This window comes from Hypanus sabinus, chromosome 28 (assembly GCF_030144855.1).
Source record: "Hypanus sabinus isolate sHypSab1 chromosome 28, sHypSab1.hap1, whole genome shotgun sequence".
Classification (NCBI taxonomy): Eukaryota; Metazoa; Chordata; class Chondrichthyes; order Myliobatiformes; family Dasyatidae; genus Hypanus; species Hypanus sabinus.
Genome location: NC_082733.1, coordinates 22,445,540 through 22,469,503, shown reverse-complemented (window position 1 = coordinate 22,469,503; position 23,964 = coordinate 22,445,540). Strand labels below are relative to the sequence as shown.

The 23,964-nt window shown below is 42.1% G+C and overlaps 1 long non-coding RNA gene across 2 annotated transcripts in view; it reads left to right on the top strand.

Annotated features, from left to right (window-relative positions):
• Window positions 1-14,695, top strand: part of LOC132382481 (uncharacterized) — a 65,936-nt gene extending 51,241 nt beyond the window's left edge. For both annotated transcript variants that reach the window (XR_009508347.1, XR_009508348.1), the window contains exon 3: window positions 13,661-14,695. This is a non-coding gene — a long non-coding RNA (uncharacterized LOC132382481). The remainder of the gene's footprint in view (window positions 1-13,660) is intronic.
• Window positions 14,696-23,964: the final 9,269 nt, after the last annotated feature.

Here is a 23,964-nt window from a genome sequence, read left to right as displayed (position 1 = left end):
CTTCCAATCCACTCCACTATATCCATTTCTCATAAACATTGGACTATCAGTGCCAATAGATTTTACGTTTCACAAATTAGACATCATGTTTCCTGTCTTATAACAGTATCTATGTTTCTTCGGAAATAAAAAAAAAATTCTGAGGTATTTTGAGTCATGCAAGATGCCGTATCAATGCAAGTCATCATTTTTCCATGATTAGTACTGGGAGAGGAAGGCAAGCTCTTTGTAAATTGGTATCAAGCTTTTTTTTAACCATCCATGACATTTTATCTGAAAATGTTTCTTAATTGGTTAGGTACTTGCATGTGTATTTCCTGTTTTTTTTCTTTAATAGTTTTGTAATTATTTGGGTGTACAGTGAAACCAGTCAGATTCAAATACATCTTTCACTTCAGTCAATTAGTGCTAGCGGTTAACAAATTCAAAATCAGGCAGATTTTATTTGCTTAGATATCAGACAAGGAGATTTTATTGTAGTTGTGCCATTTTCTCAATCACCATTTACATTATCTCTTATAAATGAGGTTGCCAATCAAAATCCACAAAAGGTTGATTTGCAGGGTCTCATTACATTGGACCCACAGGAAAAGGCTTTCAGTCCTTTGATCTGCTTTGGACTCAACTCTGGAAAAATAATCTAAGTGAGTATTATTTATTTTGCCATTTAGTAAAATCGTAAGAATTATAATGCAAAACTTGCACCCAATTTAAGTCACTCTCACTTCAATAAAAATTACTAATTAGTTTGGAGGCCATTTCCATGTCTGAAAATGTTGTTTCAATTTCCCCATGGCTATTTCTTTCTCAGCCTCGTTGTCCTCCCCCAATTCCTTACTTGACTGTGTTATGTCTGATAAACAGCCAAGTTAGCAAAATAAACCAATGGAAGCTTTTATTTCAGTCTGTCTGGAGCATTTTCTCTTTCTCTAATACATTCAATGTGAGAGTAAGCCCTGGAGTGTAATTGCTGTACGCTTGTTCCCATCAGGGAGACCTCCAGTGTCCCATTTGCACTATCCAAGCACAATACATAGATGATTGCTTGCCTCTAGTTATGCCAGAGCTCTTTCCAGGAAGTCCCATTGCAAGTCTGCTGTTCTGCTAAATTATCTTCTTTTCACCCTAAACATGATCTTTGGCTATTGCTGACAAATCCAGCCATTCCTTTCTACAATCCCTGTTAATTGCTCCCTCAGCTGTTAGAAAACATTACTTTAGCTGCTGTTCCATCCTGCTTGTCTGCTCCTGCGACTATGCTGTAGATTTGTAACCCTTCAAGCTATGTTGAAGATTTAAAGACCCTCAACCCTTCAACTCTTTGCAGCCACCAATTCACTTCTAAGCACCACACACAAAATACAGTAAAATCTTTTTCAAGTATGTAAAAAATAAGAGGGATGAGAGTAGATATATGGCTGTGAGAAAATGAGGCCGGAGAAATAACAGCAGGGGAGAGAGAGACGGCAGATAAACTAAATAAGTATTTTGCGTCAGTCTTCACTGTGGAAGACACTAGCAGTGTGCCAAATGGCGATGGGTGCAACAGAAGAGAAGTGACTGCAGTTACCTTTACAAGGGAGAAGGTGCTCAAAAAGCTGAAAGACCTAAAGGAACATAGGTTCCTTTAGTAGAGATTGTGAACTCATTAGTAATGATCTTTCAAAAATTATTGGACTCTGGCATGGTGCCAGAGGACTGGAAAATTGCAAATGTCACTCCACTCTTTCAGAAAGGAGGAAGGCAACAGAAAGAAAATTATAGACCACTTAGCTTGACCTCAGTGGTTAGGAATATGTTGAAGTTAATTGCTAAGGATAAGGTTATGGAGTACTTGGAGACACAGGTCAAGATAGGACAAGGTCAGCATTGTTTCCTTAAGGCAAAATCTTTCCTGATGAACACAAAGGATCGATAAAAGGGATGCAGTAGATATTGTATATTTGGACTTTCAGAAGGGCTTTGACAAGGTGCCACACATGAGGCCATTTACCAAGTTAAATGGCCATGGTATTACAGGAACATTGCTGGCATGGTTAGAGCATTGATTGATTAGTAGGAGGCTGCGAGTGGGAATAAAAGGATCCTTTTCTGGTTGGCTGCCAGTGACTAGTGGTGTTCCGCAGGGGACTGTTGAGACCACTTCCTTTTTATTACCACCTATCAGTGATTTAGATGATGGAATACGTGGCTTTTTTGCCAAGTTTGCAGATGATATGAAAATTGTTGGAGGGACAGGTAGTGTTGAGGAAACAAGTAGGCTGCAGAAGGACTTAGACAGATTAGGAGAATGGTCAACAGAGTGGCAAACAAAATACAATGTTGGAAATGCATGATCATACACTTTGGTAGCAGAAATAAATGTGCCGACTATTTTCTAAATGGGGAGAAAAGCCAACAATCTGAGATGCAAAGGGACTTGGGAGTCTTAGTGCAGAACCTGCTAAGTGTTAACTTGCAGGTGGAGTTGATGGTAAGGAAGGCAAATACAATGTTAACATTCATTTAAAGAAGGCTAGAATACAAGAGCGGGGATGTGATGCTGAGGCTTATAAGACACTGGTGAGGACTCACCTTGAGTACTGTGAACAGTTTTGGGCTCCTCATCTAAGAAAAGATTTTCTGGCATTGGAGAGAGTTCAGAGGAGGTTCGCAAGGATGATTTCAGGAATGAAAGCGTTGTTATATGAGGAATGTTTGATAGCTCAGTGTCTGTACTCACTGGAATTTAGTAGGATGCTGGGGGGGGGGAGGGTGGAGATGGGGAATCTCATTGAAACCTTTTGGATGTTGAAAGGCCTAGACAGAGTAGATGTGGAAAGGATGTTTCCCATGGCGGGAGAGTCTAGGACAAGAGGACACAAACTCGGGATAGAGGGGCACCCATTTAAAACAGAGATGAAGAGAAATTTCTTTAGCCAGAGGTTGGTGAATTTGTGGAATTTATTACCACAGGCAGTTGTGGAGGCCAGGTAATTGGGTGTATTTAAGGAAGAGCTTGATAGGTTCTTGATTGGACATGGCATCAAAGGTTATGGGGAGAAGGCTGGGGAATGGGGCTGAGGAGGGGAAAAAAGATATGCCATGACTGAATGGTAGACAGACTCAAGGGGCCAAATGGCCAAATTCTGTTCCTATGTCTCATGGTCTTATGGTCCTAAAATTCTGGAGGAACTCAGCAGGCCAGGCAGCATCTATGGAAAAGAGAGCAGTTGACGTTTCAGTCTGAGACCCTTCATCAGGACTGGGTTGTTGGATGTGTTGCCTGGATTTCCAGCATCTACAGATATTCTCTTGTTTGTGATTGAATTCTGTTCTAACTTTATCTATCATTCCACTTTCAGCTTCCAGCCCACTTTGTCTTAAAAATCACGGAAGTCTTAGAATCACTCATCCTTTCAGGAAATACTGAATTTGTGCCAACCATCAAAGACCCATTTACACTAATTCTGCAGTTATTCCATTTCATTCTCCCCAGTTCCCATCACCTTCCCTCTGCATTGTACAATGAATCTGAGGGATATGGGAGGGAACCAGAGCTTCAAAGAGAATTACCCAGTCACAGGAAGAATAAACTGCAGTACAGATATCAGGAGTGAACTCGGAGGTTATTGAAGGCAGCAGGTCTGTTATTTGTGTCACTTCATTCCTCTTTCCCCGCTGTCTATAAAGCCTGTTTCATAGATGAGCAACAGGGTGAAAAAATACCACCTTGTGTTCCTCCATTAAATAATGCTCAGAGGGCACATCAGTATTGTTTGGCAATGGATAAAATGAAAATCATTTGGGACTAAAAAACAAGGAGGGTAAAGAGACAAAGAACAAATTTTGGGGAGGGTTAAAGGAAGGAAGAGAATCTGGAAGGAGGATGAAGAGAGGAGACAGTTGAATCATTTGTTAGAGGTACTGGTGAAAATGCGGGGAAAGGCAAGAAAACATAATTGTCTAGATTATGCTGGCTGGTTGGTGGTTCCAAATAAAACATTTGGCATTTAGTAGTTCTGTTGTTGCAAGCTATGTGGAGTCTAAATGTTGAGTGTATTCTGGCTTGGATCCATTTATGTCACATTGGGGTATTGCCTCTTCCATCCAATGCTAGTCATACCTGGCAAAACATTATAAACCTCATCAGCATGAATAGGAATTGCCAGCCTAGACTTCAGGAGAGATAGATTTATTCTTCCTTCTTCGTGAAATACGGCTTTCCCCTCTACCATACGTGAAGTAGTCCTTGACTATTTCCCACACCTGTACTCACATTCCCTCTCTTCCTCTAGATACAGTAAGAACAGTGTTCCCTAGCCCTTACCTTCCAGGCCACCTTCCTATACATTTCATGGATCATCATTTGCAATTTCTACTGATTTTAGCAAGATTCCACCATTAGATACTTTCCCTTCCAGTACTTTAAAGGGGCTTCTTCCTGATCTGTTCTCTGTCCTCCACCTTTGCATTCCCAATGTTATAGTACTTCCTTATACAACTGTAGGAAATTCAAGAGCTGTTCTTTCACTTCTTACCTTCCTCCCATCCAGGACCCAGAAAGTCTTTCCAGCTGAAGCAATGATTCTCTTACACTTCTTCCAATCCGCTGTGCTCCACCTTGTATTGGCAATATGGCTTCTTCACATTCATTACAATGCAGACAGTCTGATTGCTTGGCAGAACAGTTGTGTTCATTCTGGAAGAGTAACTCTGAGCTTATTGCACATATCAAGCCATACATTCTTCTCCCATTGCTATAAGATATAAAAGGTTTGGAACATGTGCAGCCAGACTCAAAGACATTTTCTATCCTACCGTTAAACGGTAAAGACAAATTCCTGATTTCCTAGTTGACGTCATAGTAGCTCTTGTACTTGGTCTACCCCATTGCAATTTCCCTGTTAGGGTAATCAGCATTCCACTTGACTTTTTACTGCCTCAGTGTAATTATATACGGAATCATCTGTCTGAATTGCACACAAACAGGAGCTTTCACTGTATCTCAGTACATTTGACAAAAATAAACCAATACTTTTATTCACCATTCCACTCTCACTTCTCTGTCTGTGGTGTCCTGGATATTTGCAGTGAGGCTTAACCAAGCTTGAGGAACCATATCTTTCATCTGGGCATTTAAAGCCTTCCAGGTTCAAAATTTTGCCATTTCTAATGCCTTCATTTTGGCTCATGAACATTAGTAAAGTGCGGATACGAGAAACCTGAAATACATGTTTTATTTAAGTACCAATGAGAGGCCTTCACACAATTCTCTTCCCACAGGTGTCACCTGACCTGCTGAGTTGTTCTTGCATTTTATTGTTTTTATGTATTTTGCTTTAATTTAATATATTCGATTGTTTTAATTAACTGTATATTTTCTTCTAATTTTGAATACTACCATTTTGATTTTTAAAAGTCTCTGAACGTTTTAGAGGAGACACGGTCACCACAGTAGCATAGCGTTAGTGCAATATTATTACGCCATGGGGTGCTGAAGTTCAGAGTTCAATCCCAGCATCCTCTGGTGCTTCCTTCTCCCACTACTCTTCTTTCCCCTTTTCCCAACCATGGTTTTCCTCTCCCTGCCCCCTTCTCACTCTCAGATCATAACAGAGACCAATATCAGAATGTAGTTTATCCTCATTCACAAGTCATTATTTTTTTTTGTTTTTCCAGCAGCAGTACAATACAATATATCAAATTCCTACAGTACTGGGTGAAATTCTGAGGCACCTTAGAAACTGTATATAAATGTGCCTAAGAATTTTTGCACAGTACTGTAGAGTATGCTAACTGGTTGCATCACCAATGCTCAGGAATTGTTGGATCCAGCCCAATCCATCACATGCAAAATCCTCCCCACCACTGAATACATTTACACGGAGCACTGTCACAAGAAAGCAGCATCCGTTATCAAGGAACCCCCGCTGTGCAAACATGCTCTTTACTTGCTATTACCATTGGGCAGGAGGTACAGGAGCCTTATATCTCACACCACCTGGTTTGAAAGTAATTATTACCTGTGACCATCAGGCTCCTGAACCAATGTGGTTAACTTCACTCACCACAACACTGAATTGATTCCACAACCTACAGACCCACCCTACAACTCATGTTCTCAGTATTATTCTTTTGTATACAGGTTTTTGTTTATCTTTTTGTTTTTAATAAATTCTATTGTATTTCTTTATTTTCCTGTAAATTCAAAGTTTACATTTATTATCAGAGTACATACATGTCACCACAGACAACCTTAAGACTCTTTTACTGCATGCATACTTAGCAGATCTATAGAACAGTAACTATAACTGTAAACATTAAAAATTGTTAACTGTAAACAAACTGTGCAAATGCAGATATAAATAAATAGCAATAAATAATCAGCATGAAATAACAATATAACAGGGTCCTTAAATGAGTGTAGCTATCCCATTTTGTCCAAGAGCCTGATGGTGGAGGGCAGTAACTGGTCTTGAACCTAGTGGTGTGAGTCCTGAGGCACCTGCACCTTCTACCTGATGGCAGCAGAGAGAAAAGAGCATGGCCTGGGTGGTGAGGATCTTTGATGACAGATGCTGCTTTTCTATGGCAACATTTCACATAGAAGTGTTGAATGGTTGGGGCGGGGTGTGTTTACCCTTGATGTATGGGCCGAATCCATTGTCTTTTGTTGGATTTTCCACTCAAAGGCATTGGTGTTCCCATACCAGGCCGTTATGCAGCCAGTCAGCACACTTCCCACCACACATCTATAGATGTTTTTCAAGGTTTTCAAGGACATGCTGAACATTGGCAGACTCCTGAAGAAGCAGAGGAGCTTTAGGGCTTTCTTTGCAATAATATTTATATGATAGGTCCGGAACAGGTCCTCTGAGATAGTGACACCCAGCGACTGATCCTCTCCACCTCTGATCCTCTGATGTTTACTGGCTCATGGACCTCTGGTTTCCATCTCCTGAAGTCTACAATCAGTTTTTTGTTCTTATTGACTTTGAGTGAGAGGCTGTTGTTATTACACCACTCAGCCAAGTATTCATTCTCAATCCTGTATGTTGATTCATCATCCCCCTTGATACAGCTCACAACAGTGGTGTCATCAGCAAACTTGTATATGGTGTTGGAGCTGTACTTAGCTGTACGCAGTCATAGGTGTAAAGCGAGTAGAGCAGGGGGCTAAGTAAACAGTCCTGTGGTGCTTCAGTGCTATTGGAGATTGTGCAAGAGATATTTTTGCCAATTCAAACTGACTGAGGTCTACAAGTGAGGAAATCCAGGATCAAATTGAACAAGGAATATTGAGACCTTGGTCCTGGAGTTTACTGAGTAGTTTTGAGGGTTTTGAGTTTTGATGGTGTTAAATGCCAAACTGTAATTGATAGAGAGCATCTTGATGTATGCATCTTTGTTGTCCAGATGTTCCAGGGTTGTGTGAAGAGCCAACGAGGTCTGCAAGAAAATGAATTTCTAACTAGCATATGGAAACATATATGGAATTTAATAATAAATTTTATTTTGACTTTGTTGATTGTTGTCATGCTTGCTGGAAGCCATTACCTCTGAGGGAGAGTCTCAGATTACCAGCCAGCCCGAAAGGTATCAACAGTTGTCCAAAGGCCACTCAGATCCTGAAACCATGAAGCCTCAGGAGGGAGCTGGGGCGATTCTTGATGATGTTGAATCTTGTCTTGAATGACTAAATGTTTGCTCTTGGGCACGTAGGACATCTGTACCCTTTCCAATGTGTACACTCTTTATCGTGGCACACACAGCAGTTGGCACCATGTGTGGGTTACATCAGTTTCTAGATGTTCTTATTGATGCCCCCTAGGATGGCACCTTGAAGTTCCTTCATTCACTGATTATGCCAAGAAGGACCAGTAAAATACAGTAGAAAGGACAGATCTCTCACTGTCGGTAAGATGAAGCATTGTGATTTCATGGCTGGGATGTGAAGTGTATGCTTATATTAACATTGATAGTGGTGCTGAGAGCGCAGTTACACAACCTGTAATAGGTTTTATCTTGTGGCATGAATAAGAGCTTTGAGAATTGTGCTTCAAAGTGGAGTCATTGCTGGTAGCAAACTTGGGAATCTGGACAGCACATTAATACTGTGGCCCTATTTGCAAGTCTATTTGTTTTTTTTTGTAATGAAAAATTCATGAATTTTTCTAGGTCTCTTCAACCTGTTCCCAAACCTTTAAGTGGAATCTTGTTCCTGCTGACCTCTCTCCTCTGGAGACTCAGTGATGAATCCTTTTTGCAGGCAGAGTTGAAATGTGCTCTTTCACAAGATGTTTTGCATCACTGGCAAGTCCAGCACTTATCCTTAATTGCCCTTTAACTCGGTGACTTGATAGGCCATTTCAGGAGACAGTTAAGAGCTATCCTCATTGTTGTGTGTCTGGAGGGCATTAGTAAATGATTTATTTATATATAGCTGGTTATATTAGTATTACAGATATTAACTTCATAGAATGTAACTCATTTCCCTATATCTCTAGTATATCTACAACCTCTGATTATTAGACCAGCAATCTGATTACTTTGCTACCTAATGGCTATGGTGTAATTAGCATACATTGCCAATCCTTGAACTACTTATCAGAATTAATGGCAGGGTGAAGCATATTTAGCTGGACATTTAAAGTGTGGATACACAAGCCCTATAGTGTATTGCAAAGTGGAGCATGAACATAATTGTGCAGCTAGTGAGGATAGTAAATCTCCAATAATCTGCTATCTGCTTTGTTTTATGGAAATCCAGATGGTTCATTGTCTGACTCACTAGAACTGCACCCCCCCCCCCTGCCAACCCCCAGTGGTCCAATGTGTTTAAAATGAGCATGAGAATGCAATTCTGGATTATTTATATTTCCAACACATTTAACCTTACATTGGCTTTGTTTGTGTGCTCCTTTTAAATTCACTTTGATTCTGTTTCTAATACTCCCTTTAAAATCACCAGGGTCTTATTTCCACTGGTCTTTTTAAACTTACCAGGGCCCTGTTTTTCACACAATCTTTAAAATTACTGGGGTCTCATTTCTCTTGATCTTTTTATGGAACATAGAACATCACACACAACTGGGGCCCTTCAGCTCATGGGGTGGTGCCGATCTATACAAAACTTATTCCCTGATCAATTTACCTTCCTTCCAGTGTTCTTCCATCCATCTGCCTATTGAAAAGTCTCTTAAAAGCCTCTATCAGCCTTAACCACCACCCCTGGCAGGGCATACCACACACTTTCCTCTCTCTCTGTTAAAAAAGAATCTGACCTCTGACATCTTCCTTAAACCTCCTGTAACTTTCCTCCACTCATCTAATCTCTCTGGAATTGGCCCTTGTCACCCTCAGAAAAAGGAGCTGCCTTTCATAATCTTAAACATAAACACTACTTTGTGTTTATGAACTGAGCTTTGTGAACTGACAGCCAGAATTTCCTATCAGTGGGAAACAAAGGAATGTAATGTTTTGTGCTTCGTGGAGACCTGACTGATGGAGGAGATGCCGGATCATGCAATCAAGCCCACTGGGTACTCCCTGTTCGGGCCGACAGGTCGATAAGCCTCTCTGGGAAGAGTAGAGGAGGGCTCTGCTTCATGATCTACAATGCTTGGTGTGACTCCCAGAATGTGCATGCTCTCAAATCCTTTTGTTCCCCAGACCTGGAATACCTGGTGCTGCTGTGCAGACCCTACTGGCTGGCTAGGGAGTTCACAGCTGTTATCATCACAGCGTGTACGTTCCACCACAGGCTGATACTAGACTGGCTGTCAAGGAACTGAACATCAACATGCTGGAGACTGCACACCCAGAGGCTGCCTTCATCGTCGCTGGTGAATAAAATCGAAGTTTTGTCAGCATATCCAGGTGAGCACTCATGGAGATAAGATACTTGACCACTGTTAAACTCCCTTCTGCAACACTTACAAAGCTCTCCTTCGCCCAGCTTTTGGAAAACCAGATCACTCTTTGATCCTGCTTTTGCTGATGTACAGGCAGAGGCTAAAATGAGGCGACCATAGTTAAAACTGTCCGCTGTTGGTCCAAGCAATCAGCCTCTATGCTATAGGACTGCTTCGACGACATCGACTGGATTGTCTGCCATGATGAGGATGTCTCCGAGTTCACTGATGAAGTCACGTGCTTCATCTGGAAGTACAACAACAATGTTGTCCCCCAGAAGCTGGTCAAGGTCTTCCTGAACCAGAAACCCTGGATCCATAGTTCCGTGGAAGCAGCACTTATCGTGCAACATTGAGCTTACATTGCCGGTGATCAGCAAGAGCTCAGGAAAAGCAGCTACGATCTGCGCAAAGCTATCAAGACTGCGCAACAACTATACAGGGACAAGACTGAGTCAAGATTCACAATGAATAGCACATGTGACTTGTGGCGAGGGCCGCATACCATCGCAGATGTCAAAGCCAAACGTGTGGAGCTGCCGACACCGCAGCCTCTCTCCCAGATGAGCTCAATCACTTTTACGCTCGGTTTGATGTTGCTAACTCTGAGCTCTGAGGAACACCACCGTTACGTCCTGAAACCAGGTCATCTTTGAGGCTGAGGTACACAGATGTTTCCAATGAGTGGACAGTCGCAAGGCTGTGGGACCAGACGGCATCCTAGGGCGAGTACTCAGGATGTGCACAGCATAACCGGCAGGTGTGTTTACAGACATTTTAAGTCTCTCCCTCTCCCAGTGTAGAGTGCCCTCCTGCTTCATTATCCACCATTGTCTCTGTATCAAAAGAGACCAAGGTAACATGGCTACACGTCTGATGTTCTGTCGCATTCACCTAAATAATAAGCAAATGCTTTGAGAGGCTGGTCAAGGATTATTACATCTGCAGCTTGCTGCCACCCAAACTGGAGCCCCTACAATTTACCTATTGACACAACCAATCAACAGACGATGCAATAGCCACTGCTCTACATACCATCCTTACACATCTGGAGAAGAAGGATGCTTATGTGAGAATGCTGTTCTTGGACTACAGTTAAGCATTCAACCCCATAGTTCCATCCAGGCTTGACAAGAAGCTCAGAGACCTGGACCTTGACGCTGCCTTGTGCAGCTGGTGCCTGGACTTCCTGTCAGATCGCCAGCAGGTAGTAAGAGTGGGCCCCCTCTGTCTCTTAATATAGGAGCCCACTCTTGTATCAGGGCTGTGTACTAAGTGGGCTCCCTCACCTGTACCCATGACTGTGTCACTGCAGTCTAATTTGCTAATTAAATTTGCCAATGACACTACATTTATTGACCTTATCTCAAACAATAAAGAGGTGGCCTACAGGGAAGAAGTGATTTCTCTGACACAGTGATGTCAAGAAAACAACCTCTGCCTCAATGTCGCACAAACAAGGAGCTGGTTGTGGATTGCCGGAGGAATGGAGACAGGTTAACTACTATTGACATCAATGTTTCTGGGTTGAGAGGGTAAACAGCTTTAAGTTCTTTGGCATCCACATCACCGAGGACTTTACATGGTCTGTACAGACCAGCAATGTGGTGAAAAAGGCACAACAGCGCCTCTTTCATCTTAGACAGTTGAGGAAGTTTGGTATGGGCCCCCAAATCCTAAGAACTTTCTGCAGGGGCACAATTGAAAGCATCCTGACTGGCTGCATCACTGCCTGGTGTGGGAATTGGACCTCCATTAATCGCAGGACTCTGCAGAAAGTGGAGTGGACAGCCCACACATCTGTAGTTGTGAACTTCCCATGATTCAGGACAATTACAAAGATAAGTGTGTAAACAGAGCCCGTAGAATCATTGGGGACTCAAGTCACCCCAACAACAAACTATTCCAACTGTTCCCATCCGGGAAACGGTACAGCAGCATAAACGCCAGGATCAACAGTCTCCAGGCCAGCTTCTTCCACTAATCCATCAGACTGATTAACACACTGATTTGAATGTATTTCTATGTTACATTGACTGTTCTATTTATTATAAATTATAATAAATTACTATGATTGCACTCTGCACATTTAGACGGAGACGAAACGTAAAGATTTTTACTCCTCATGTATGTGAAGGATATAAGAAATAAAGTCAATTCATTTATTCATACTATCAAGTCACCTCCCATCTTCCTTTGCACCTAAGAGGAAAAAGCCCTAGTTCACTCAACCTTTCCATATAGACACGCTGTCTAATCCAGACAACATCCAGGTAAATCTCCTCTGCCCCTTCTCTAAAACTTTCAAATACTTTCTATAATGAGATTACCAGAACTGAACACAATACTTCAAGTGTGGTCTAACCAGGGCTTTATAGTATTGCAACATTACCTTGTGACTCTTGAACTCAGTCACCCAACTACTGAAAGCCAACACAACTTAACCACCCAATCAACATGTGTGGCAACTTTGTGGGATCTATGAACTAGGATCCCAAGATCCCTCTGTTCCTCCACAGTGCTAAGAATCTTGCCATTAACCTTGTACTCTGCCTTAAAGTTTGACCTTCCTAAGTGTATCACTTCACACTTTCCAGATTGAACTATATCTGCCACTTCTCAGCTCGTTCTGCTTGCTGTCTGTATCCTACAACAATATGCTGGAGGAACTCAGCAAGCCAGGCAGCATCTAGGAAAAAGAGCACAGATGATATTTCAGGCCAAAACCCTTCAGCAGGACTGGAGAAAAAGAACTGAGGAGTAGATTTAAAGGGTGGGGTGAGGGGAGAGAGAAACACAAGGTGATAGGTGAAAACTGAAGGGGGAGGGATGAAGTAAAGAGCTGGGAAAAAGAGACTGAAGGCCGTGGAAGAAAGAGAAGGGGGGGGGGGGGGAGCACCGGAGGGAGGGGATGGGCAGGCAAGGAGATAAGGCGAGAGAGGGAAAAGGGGATGGGAAACATTGACTATGCTCTTTTCCTAAATGCTGCCTGACACGCTGAGTTCCTCTAGCATTTCGCATGTGTTGCTTGGATTCCCAGCTTCTGCTAATTTTCTCTTGCTTTTAAACTTACTTGGTTCACTGAAAAATGCATTATTCTGCTGTGTAGCATGCTGTACATAAAACAATCAAGTGGATTTCAATACTAATAGAGAAAACAGCTAATAGTCCAACAAACCTGCCAGTCACAACAGAAGTCCTGAGGGTACAGGATTATTTGAGCTTTGATGTAATGTCTAGAAGGATTTGGACATATGTGAACAATGACATAATTACATCACAAGAGTCATTTGAATAACTACATTTAGATATGTCACACTGATTTAATCATTGAAAGAACATTTTTTGCCCCATGCACATAATTATTATGAATTGCATCTACCAACGAACTTTCTTAAAACACTTGTACCAGAGCTACAGTGAACTGAAGCAAGCATGGCAGTCTGAGCCAGCTTTCTAATTCTGTAGATCTTAGCTGTATATTCACTTCTGGAACACGTTTGTCATATTTCTCTTTAAATTGTTCTTCTCCGTTTATCTTTGTGATCACTTGGTTGTTTATAACTTTTCCTCTAACTTTCACACTATTGATTGATATTGTAAACCTGCTAAGTTTGCAGCAGTATACTTGCTCTGCCTATTGTGTTTGTTCATCATATTTGGTGCCCTCATTTGTTCCAACTGTTTCAGGTTACCTCTCGTTAAAGTGTGAACTCAAATTCTACATTTGTTTCCATGGCTGACTCTCCATTCTCTCTTGCCAGGTAGAAGGCTGCAAACTCAAACACACTGGCAGTTTATGACAAGTCAACAGCTCAGCTTTAATCAATCCTGTGGTGGAATATAGAATTGCACAGTATTTGACTAGAAAATTACTGAACCAACAGTTTATAATTAGTTTGGAATGATTATTCTTGGGAAATATTTCTTCAAAGCTTTTCTGAGATTGCTTTTGAATAATTTTGCTATGCTGTTATAGGCTGAATGTTATGCTCGATGCTATTTCTCTACATAAATTATCCAAGCGACTATGTTCTCTGTTGGAGTACAAGTATGCCCAGTAAGCTGCAAATATTGCTTTCAGTTTGTTGATTATCTGTTCTGCTATTGTGCCTGATCTGTGTTTATCTTCAATCAATTTTGAGTATGTTTCAGTGGTGATTAGGAAGTTGTCATTGACCTGACAAATATGAAAATGACTTCCATAAACTGGTTATGTCAGTCACCTGCATGTTTATAATGTTAAATATGATTGTCGGCTTGTACTGTTAACAGACTGAATATATTGTCTTCTAGATCTCTGGGTGGTGGTCCTCAGCTAGTCAGAGTTGACCATGGATGTTGTGATATGCAAACCAGTACACAAGCCAGGGCTGTACAATATGGAGAGCAAGATGTTGCCAATGCAGTAGGCTCCCCTTCTCCATGCAGCTAATAAATCCAAAGGAACCATGGAGACAGGATTGTCACCAGTAGCAATGCCGGAGTTGCCAGTCAATGTCAATCAATGTAGGACTGACTGCTCTAGGGACTTCAGCTCTGAATTTTTTTTCTTTGTGTTTACGACTGAAGCCTTCTCCATGAGTAGGTATAGCCACAAGACAATGGAGGTTTGGAATCAGAGCTTTCCTTCTAGATGAGCAACCAACCATATTTGAGTAATATTGTAAATATATTGTTTAATTCAGCATTCTTTGTTGTTTACATTATTCACTACAGGTTATACATAAGAAGTACATGAATGAAATACGTCATTATCCCACCATGTAAGAAGTGCACACCTCATTAAAGTAAAAAAGAAATAGACACATTTATCCTGACTCCTGTGTTTTTTCCTTTGATTAGCTTCTGGAATTACAAAACTAAACCAAGTTGTTGAGTTTAAAACGCAAACACGAGGAAATCTACAGATGCTAGAAGTTCAAACAACATGTACAAAATTCTGGTGGAATGCAGCAGGCCAGGCAGCATCTATAGGAAGAAGTACAGTCAATGTTTCAGGCTGAGACCCTTCATCAGAATGAGTAAGTTTTAAAACTAACCTGAGGCAACTACCTATTGAAGCGGAGTGAGATGTTCAAGTTAACAAAAAACACCTCATTTTTTTGTTTCTCTAGAAGGGAGGAGAGAAAGATAATTGAGTTTAAAAAAAAGGCAGAAAACAAACAAAATTCATGGGTTCATAAATAATGAGAAGTGCGTTATAATAATTATTATAAAAAAAGAGCAGAAATGGCTGGCTATATTGGAAAGAGAGGCATTTGGTTGAACAAAAGATAACTAGATTATGTATACTGAATGAATTTAGCAGTATTTTGAAGCAAATGAAATAGCCAATGAAAAGCAAGTGTCAATGATACTGAGTGTAATAGGTGGAAAAGCATACAGTTTGCTTAGAAGTTTAACTCCTCCAACCAAACCAGCCAAAATGAACTTTGCTTTTATCATGAAAATAACGTAGGAGCTTTTAGAACCAAAACCATTGTTGACTGCAGAATGCTTTATATATCGTAAGTGGAATCTAAAGGAAGCAGACTCTATTTCAGTTCATGTGGCTGAATTGAAGAAGTTGCAGTCAAGTGAGTTGCAGTGAGGAATGAAAGCGAGCGTGATCAAAAATGATGCCTAAACAGAAACCTACCTAGCTGAACAAATTGTGGTGCATGAATAAAATTGTGCAGCTAGAGAGGATAGTAAATCTCCAATAATCTTCTATCTGCTTTTGTTTGGAAATCCAGATGGTTTATCATATGACTCTCAAGAACCCCACATTGGGAGCATTTAATCGGTTGTGAGAGCTCACCCTCCCCCTTTGGCTAGGAGAATCTTGAGGAATCTATAGATCTCTACCGCAGCCTCACACATTGTTTATGTGTTGAGAAGCCTCTTCTCAAGGACCAGTGTCCAGAACACTTAGTCAGTGACAATGGACCATAGTTTGTTGCAAAACAGTTTCAGGCATTCCTGAAAATGAATGGAATAAAACATATCAAACCTCCACTGAACCACCATGTACAAATGGCTTGGGGGGAAGGTTTGTCCAGAGACTAAAGAAGTCACTAAGAGCATTGTCAGTAGAACACATTACACTGATGCTGAATCAGAATGTTGCCAATTTCCTCCTTGCAAAATACAATGCAGCACACTCCACAACCAGAAGCGCATCAGCGATGCAGTTCTTAGGTCATCTCTTGCACACAGGCTTGGGTCTCCTCAAACCTAATCTCAGAAGCAATATGCAGAACAAACAGCTGAGACAAATTGAAGGCCCCTCAAACAAGAAGGTTCAATGTTCCACTTCTAGACAAGCAGTTCCGGCAAGGGATTACAGAGGTGTTCAAAAGTGGGTATTGGTGAGGCCAAATTTGGAGTATTGTGAACAGTTCTAGTCACCAAATTATAGGAAAGATGTCAACAAAGTAGAGAGAGTACAGAGGAGATTTACTACAATGTTACCTTGGTTTCAGCACCTAAATTATAGAGAAAGTTTGAGTAAGTTAGGTCTTTATTCTTTGGAACATAGAAGGTTGAGGGGGGACTTGATAGAGGTATTTAAAATTATGAGGGGAATAGATAGAGTTGATGTGAATAGGCTTTTTCCATTGAGAGAAGGGGAGATTCAAACAAGAGGACATAAGTTGAGAGTTAGGGGGCAAAAGTTTAGGGGTAACACGAGGGAATGGTAGCTGTGTGGAACGAGCTTCCATTAGAAGTGGTAGAGGCAGGTTCGATATTGTCATTTTAAAAAAATGGATAGGTATATGGACAGGAAAGGAATGGAGGGTTATGGGCTGAGTGCAGGTAGGTGGGACTAGGTGAGAGTAAGCATTCGGCACGGACTAGAAAGGCCGAGATGGCCTGTTTCCGTGCTGTAATCGTTGCATGGTTATATGGGGAATTGGAACAATTAAGGACAGAAGTGGACCGTTCTCTCAGTGCAGATTGCATCTGATGGCATCTGGAGATGACTCACCAATAACCTGCAGAGAACAGAGTCATTTGTTGGAGAAGGAAGTTATCCAGAGCTGTCAGAAGTCCAAAGGCAATTCCTACAAACACCTTGGAGGAGGCCCCAGAATCTGAGATTACTTCAGAGTTACAAATTTCACCTGCCAAGCAGAGTGACCTACCTCCACCCCATCAGAAATGATTGCATCCTACAAGAAGAAGAAATTCTCAGCTGTGTTTAAATCTTTAAGCTTGAATGGAACAATTTAAAATTTACTATGCTGTGGATATCTGGATTGTAGTTGTATTATATTATATGCTCTGTATCTATCTATTTATATACAGTATAAAGAATTTATAGCTAAGCAGGAGGAGAGGAGTGTATTTAACATTTTTAGTATTATTTGAGTAATATTGTTTGATTAAGCATACTTTGTTGTTTACGTAATTCATGATGTGTTATATGTAAAGGTACATGAATGGCAAACATCATTTCACCACCATGTCACATGGGTACATCTCACTTAAAGAAAAGGAAAGTAAATGTACATAGATCTTTTTTCTGGCTCCCAAGGTTTTCTTTCAATTAGTTTCTGCAGTTACAAAGCATAACAATATCCTCTGGCTAAACTGATTCGTCCCTGACAACTATAACCATTTCCTTTGTGTGAGGTTTGAATATAACTATTAGTGTGTTTTTCTGGGCTACCTGTTAAATTTTACTTTCACTTGGGTTCCTTGACATCACACTCACTCAGAGATAGACTTGGTGTTAAGAATAGTTACTGACAATTCATTACTCTCATCAGGGTTGTCTCCAGCAATGAGCCCCTAGTTATAGCAGGCTGGCTCCATTGTTCACATGCCTGCACAGTACTTCTGAAACACTACTTTATTCCAAGTTCTGTAATGGGAAGAAATACTCAAGCAGAGAAAGGGGGTGGGGAAGATCAAGGCTTCTGTGAGAACAAGTAGGAGTCAGTATCTCCACTGACTCCTGGGAATCCCCGGCACATGGCCATTCCAAATAAAGAGGGAGCTTTAGGATTATTGAGGTATGCACGAGAAGGAAACAGAAGCTTTGCATCAGTATTGGAAGAAGTGCTTCATCTCACAAGCCAACAACACACCTGCCCCGCCAGGCATCAGCTGCCAACCCAAGGGATGAGTCTACAATTCCCTGTGATGCATTGGCTTCCTCAGTTACATCAGAGCCCACAAAACAGGAGTGCATTAGGGTCTCTCTAAGAAGACTCTGTAATTTTCACTGTTGCTGTATATAGATGCATGTATATATGTACGTAGTGTCTGCTTGTGAATTGGACATGTATCTACAAAGAGCCCTCATGCATCTACTCAGGCTTCCCAGTTTGGACCCACTGAAGATCCCAGGTACCTACATTCAGTTGAGTTCTTCTCTAAATTCTATGCATCACCCTCTACACCATGTGGATGTACACGAGGGGCCCAGATCAGTCTCTGCCACAGCTTCGGGCCTCTCTCTCATTTAGCTGCCATGGACCTGTCTGACATTTCATCCTGTTCCATACCCAAACCTTCAAATGGCAGTTCTTCACCTTCCTTGCTTCCACGAAGGACTAGGAGATTGCCCATCTCAAGACCACGGACCCCACCTTTTCCAACCCCAGCTCTGATGGCCTTGAGCACTTCAAGACCATAGATTCATGGTCACCGACTCTGACTACAAAGATCCTGGACAGTTCCAGACCACAAATCCCACCACTGCTAAATCTGGTTCTAATGACCCTGGACTCCTGCATATTGGGAATTATATGACCCCCTACCTCAAGCTCCAAGTTGGACCTCAGTTGCTAACACCTTCAGGCTAGATCGTCCTTAGTATCAGTGGATCTCCAGGCTCCTGTTCCCCCTACCGTCACTCTCACACCCTGATCCTCTCAGGCTCCACGTCACCTCTTGGATCTTCAGAGCCTTCATCATTCTCAAATACCCCAACCCTCCCGTCTCTTCTGACGCCAACAGCTCTCCTCCTCCCTCTGATCTCAGCTCTAGTTCCTGCCGTGTTTTCACTGTTACTGCCAACCTTCCCCTCTCTGATGCACACCATTCTGTCCTCAACAGTCCCTTCCTTTTGTCCCCCTTTGCTCACACCTAAGTGAGTTCTGTGCCCACCATGTCACCAAGCTCTTCTTTTGTTCTCTCCGTCTCTGAGCCCACTTCTTTGGCAAAAGTTCCACACCCCCCACTGATGACCCCTCTTCCCATCTCCAACTCCCCTCCTCTGCTTCGATATTCCGCTCTGCCTGCTTTGACTTCTGCACTCCTCTCTCTTCCTCAAACCCTACCCCCCCACAAATGCACTGTCCTCCACTCTCTGCATACCAAACCTAACCTTACCTTCAAACTCACAGACAAAGGGTGTGCTGTGGTAGTGTGGCGGACTGACTTCGATCTTGCTGAGGCCAGCCAACAACTCTCCTCTTACTTGCCCCTTGAAAAGGACCCCACTCCAGCTCATCAAGAAGTTGTCTCTGACGCCATCACCAACCTTTTTAACGCTGGAGAGCTCCCAAGTACTGCTCCCAAACAGTTCCCTTAACCCACTCTGCTAATTCCTATCTCCTTTCCGAGATTCACAAACCTGACTCTACTGGTAGGCTCATTGCCTGTGCCATTCTGCCCCATTGAACTGGTGTCCTTGTACCTTGACACCATTCTACACCTCCCCCCCCCCTTTAGTTCAGTCCCTTCCCACCTACATCTGCAACATTTCACATGGTCTTGATTTCCTCAACAGCTTTCAGTTCCCTGGCCCTGACCACTTCATTTTCACCAGGGACGTCCAGTTCCTTTACCCTTCTGACCTGAAGGCCATAAAGCTCTCACCTTTCTGAACAAAAGACCCAACCAGTTCCTTTCCAACAACACCCTCCTGGATCTGGCAGAACTGGTCCTGATACTCAGCAATTTCCCCTTCAGCTCTTTCCACTTTATCGAAATTCAAAGAGTAGCCACGGGCACCCGTGTGGCCCACTGCTGTGCCTGCGTTTTTGTTAGCTTGCCCACGTTTCAAGTCCTTTGTGGTCATGCTCCCTTACTCTTCCTGAGCTACATTGATGACTGCATTGATGCTTTTTCATGCACTCACAGTCAGCTTGTTTATTTCATCAACTTTGCCTCCTACTTCCACCCCACCCTTAAATTCACTTGGTTCATTTCTCCACTTCCTTGATAGCTCTGCAGACAAACTGCCTTCCCACACTTATCATGCCTATACCTCCTTCCATCTTTTCGCTTGTAAAAATACTATTCCCTTTTCTCAGTTCCTTTGTCTCAACTGCATCTGTTCCCAAGATGAGGCTTTTCTTTCCAGGACGTCAGAGATATCCCCCTTCTTCAAAGAACAGGGTTTCCCTTTCTCCAGCATTGATGCTGCCCTCACTTACATCTCTCCATTTCATAGACATTCATACTCTCCCCATCTTCCACTGCCTTATCAGGGATTGTGTTCCTCTTGACCTCACCTACCGCCCCATGAGCATTCGCATCCAACACATTATTCTCTGCAACTTCCATCGTCGGGATTGTAGCATCAACCACATCTTTTTCTCCCCCACTCTCTGGTTTTTACAGAGATTATTCCATCCATGAACCACTGTGTCCAGGAACTGTTATTGTCCTGTAACCATCAGAGTGGATAACTTAACTCATCTCAAATCTGAACTGATCCATACACTTTTACAGACTTTACGACTCAATGTTTATTTACTTGTCTGTGGGTTTGTTTGTTTTTGCTTGTAATTGCACAGGTTGTCTTATTTTGCACATTGGTTATTTGTTGGTCTTTTTTTTTTGTATAGTTTTTCATTGATTCTATTTGCTCTACTGTGAATACCTGCAAAACAAATGGACTCGCAGGGTAGCACAGTACATAGTAACATATAGGTGATGGTGATGGATATTTCAGATGAATACGTGGCTTGAAAAATGGTGCAAGGGGGAGGGATTTAAATTTCTGGGGCATTGGAACCAGTTCTGGAAGTGGGGCCGGTATAAATAGGACGGTCTGCACCTGGGCTGGACTGGAATCAATGTCCTGGGGGGAGTGTTTGCTACTGCTGTTCAGGAGGCTTTAAACTAATGTGGCGGGGGATGGGAACAAGTGCAGAGAGACAGAGGGGTGTAAAATGAGGGTAGAAGCAAAAAGTAGTAAGGTGAAAAGTAAAAGTGGCAGGCAGGCAAATCCAGGGCAAAAAGCAAAAAGAGCCACTTTTCAACATAACTGTGTAAGGGCTAAGAGTGTTGTAAAAACAAGCCTGAAGGCTTTGTGTGTCAATGTGAGGAGCATTCGTAACAAGGTGAATGAATTGAATGTGCAGATAGTTACGAATGAATATGATATAGTTGGGATCACAGAGACATGGCTCCAGGGTGATCAAGCATGGGAGCTCAACATCCAGGGATATTCAATATTCAGGAGGGATAGACAGGAAAGAAAAGGAGATGGGGTAGCATTGCTGGTTAGAGAGGAGATTAACGCAATAGAAAGGAAGGTCATTAGCCTGGAGGATGTGGAATCGATATGGGTAGAGCTGCATAACACTAAGGGGCAGAAAACACTGGTGGGAGTTGTGTACAGGCCACCTAACAGTAGTAGTGAGGTTGGGGATGGCATTAAGCAGGAAATTAGAAATGCGTGCAATAAAAGAACAGTAGTTATAATGGGTGACTTCAATCTACATATAGATTGGGTGAACCAAATTGGTAAGGGTACTGTGGAAGAGGATTTCTTGGAATGTATGCGGGATGGTTTTCTGAACCAACATGTCGAGGAATCAACTAGAGAGCAGGCCATTCTAGATTGGGTATTGAGCAATGAGGAAGGGTTAGTTAGCAATCTTGTCGTGTGAGGCCCCTTGGGTAAGAGTGACCATAATATGCTGGAATTCTTCATTAAGATGGAGAGTGACATAGTTAAATCAGAAACAAAGGTTCTGAACTTAAAGAAGGGTAACTTTGAAGGTATGAGACATGAATTAGCTAAGATAGACTGGCAAATGATACTTAAACGGTTGACGGTGGATATGCAATGGCAAGCATTTAAAGATCGCATAGATAACTACAACAATTGTTCATACCAGTTTGGCAAAAGAATAAACCAGGGAAGGTAGTGCACCCGTGGCTGACAAGGGAAATTAGGGATAGTATCAAGTCCAAAGAAGAAACATATAAATTAGCAAAAAAAAAGTGGCACACCTGAGGACTGGGAGAAATTCAGAGACCAGCAGAGGAGGACAAAGGGCTTAATTAGGAAGAGGAAAAAAGATTATGAGAGAAAGCTGACAGGGAACATAAAAACTGACTGTAAAAGCTTTTATAGATATGTGAAAAGAAAAAGATTGGTCAAGTCAATTGTAGGTCCTTTACAGTCAGAAACTGGTGAATTGATCATAGGGAACAAAGACATGGCAGACCAATTGAATAACTACTTTGGTTCTGTCTTCACCAAGGAGGACATAAATAATCTTCCGGAAATAGTATGGGACCAAGGGTCTAGTGAGATGGAGGAACTGAGGGAAATACATGTTAGTAAGGAAGTGGTGTTAGGTAAATTGAAGGGATTAAAGGCAGTTAAATCCCCAGGGCCAGATGGTCTGCATCCCAGAGTGCTTAAGGAAGTAGCCCAAGAAATAGTGGATTCATTAGTGATAATTTTTCAAAACTCCTTAGACTCTGGATTAGTTCCTGAGGATTGGAGGGTGGCTAATGTAACCCCACTTTTTAAAAACGGAGGGACAGAGAAACCGGGGAATTATAGACCGGTTAGTCTGACATCGGTGGTGGGAAAAATGCTAGAGTTGGTTATCAAAGATGTGATAACAGCACATTTGGAAAGAGGTGAAATTATCAGACAAAGTCAGCATGGATTTGTGAAAGGAAAATCATGTCTGATGAATCTTATAGAATTTTTTGAAGATGTAACTAGTAGAGTGGATAGGGGAAAGCCAGTTGATGTGGTATATTTAGATTTTCAAAAGGCTTTTGACAAGGTCCCACACAGGAGATTAGTGTGCAAACTTAAAGCACATGGTATTGGGGGTATGGTATTGATGTGGATAGAGAATTGGTTGGCAGACAGGAAGCAAAGAGTGGGAGTAAATGGGACCTTTTCAGAATGGCAGGAAGTGACTAGTGGGGTACTGCAACGCTCAGTGCTGGGACCCCAGTTGTTTACAGTATATATTAATGATTTAGACGAGGGAATTAAATGCAGCCTCTCCAAGTTTGCGGATGACATGAAGCTGGGTGGCAGTGTTTGCTGTGAGGAGGGTGCTAAGAGGATGCAGGGTGACTTGGATAGGTTAGGTGAGTGGGCAAATTTATGGCAGTTGCAATTTAATGTGGATAAATGTGAGGTTATCCACTTTGGTTGCAAGAACAGGAAAACAGATTATTATCTGAACGGTGGCCAATTAGGAAAAGGGGAGATGCAATGAGACCTGGGTGTCATTGTACACCAGTCATTGAAGGTGGGCATGCAGGTACAGCAGGCGGTGGAAAAGGCAAATGATATGTTGGCATTCATAGCAAAAGGATTTGAGTACAAGAGCAGGGAGGTTCTACTGCAGTTGTACAAGGCCTTGGTGAGACCGCACCTAGAATATTGTGTGCAGTTTTGGTCCCCCAATCTGTGGAAAGACATTCTTGCCATAGAGGGAGTACAGAGAAGGTTCACCAGATTAATTCCTGGGATGGCAGGACTTTCATATGAAGAAATACTGGATCGACTAGGCTTATACTCAGTGGAATTTAGAAGATTGAGGGGTGATCTTACTGAAATGTATAACATTCTAAAGGGATTGGACAGGCTAGATGCAGGAAGATTGTTTCTGATGTTGGGGCAGTCCAGAATGAGGGGTCACAGTTTAATGATAAAGGAGAAGCCTTTTGGGACCGAGATGAGGAAAAACTTCTTCACACAGAGAGTGGTGAATCTGTGGAATTCTCCGCCAGAGGAAACAGTTGAGGCCGGTTCATTGGCTATATTTAAGAGGAAGTTAGATATGGCCCTTGGGGCTAAAGGGATCACGAGGTTTGGAGAGAAAGCAGGTACAGGGTTCTGAGTTGGATGATCAGC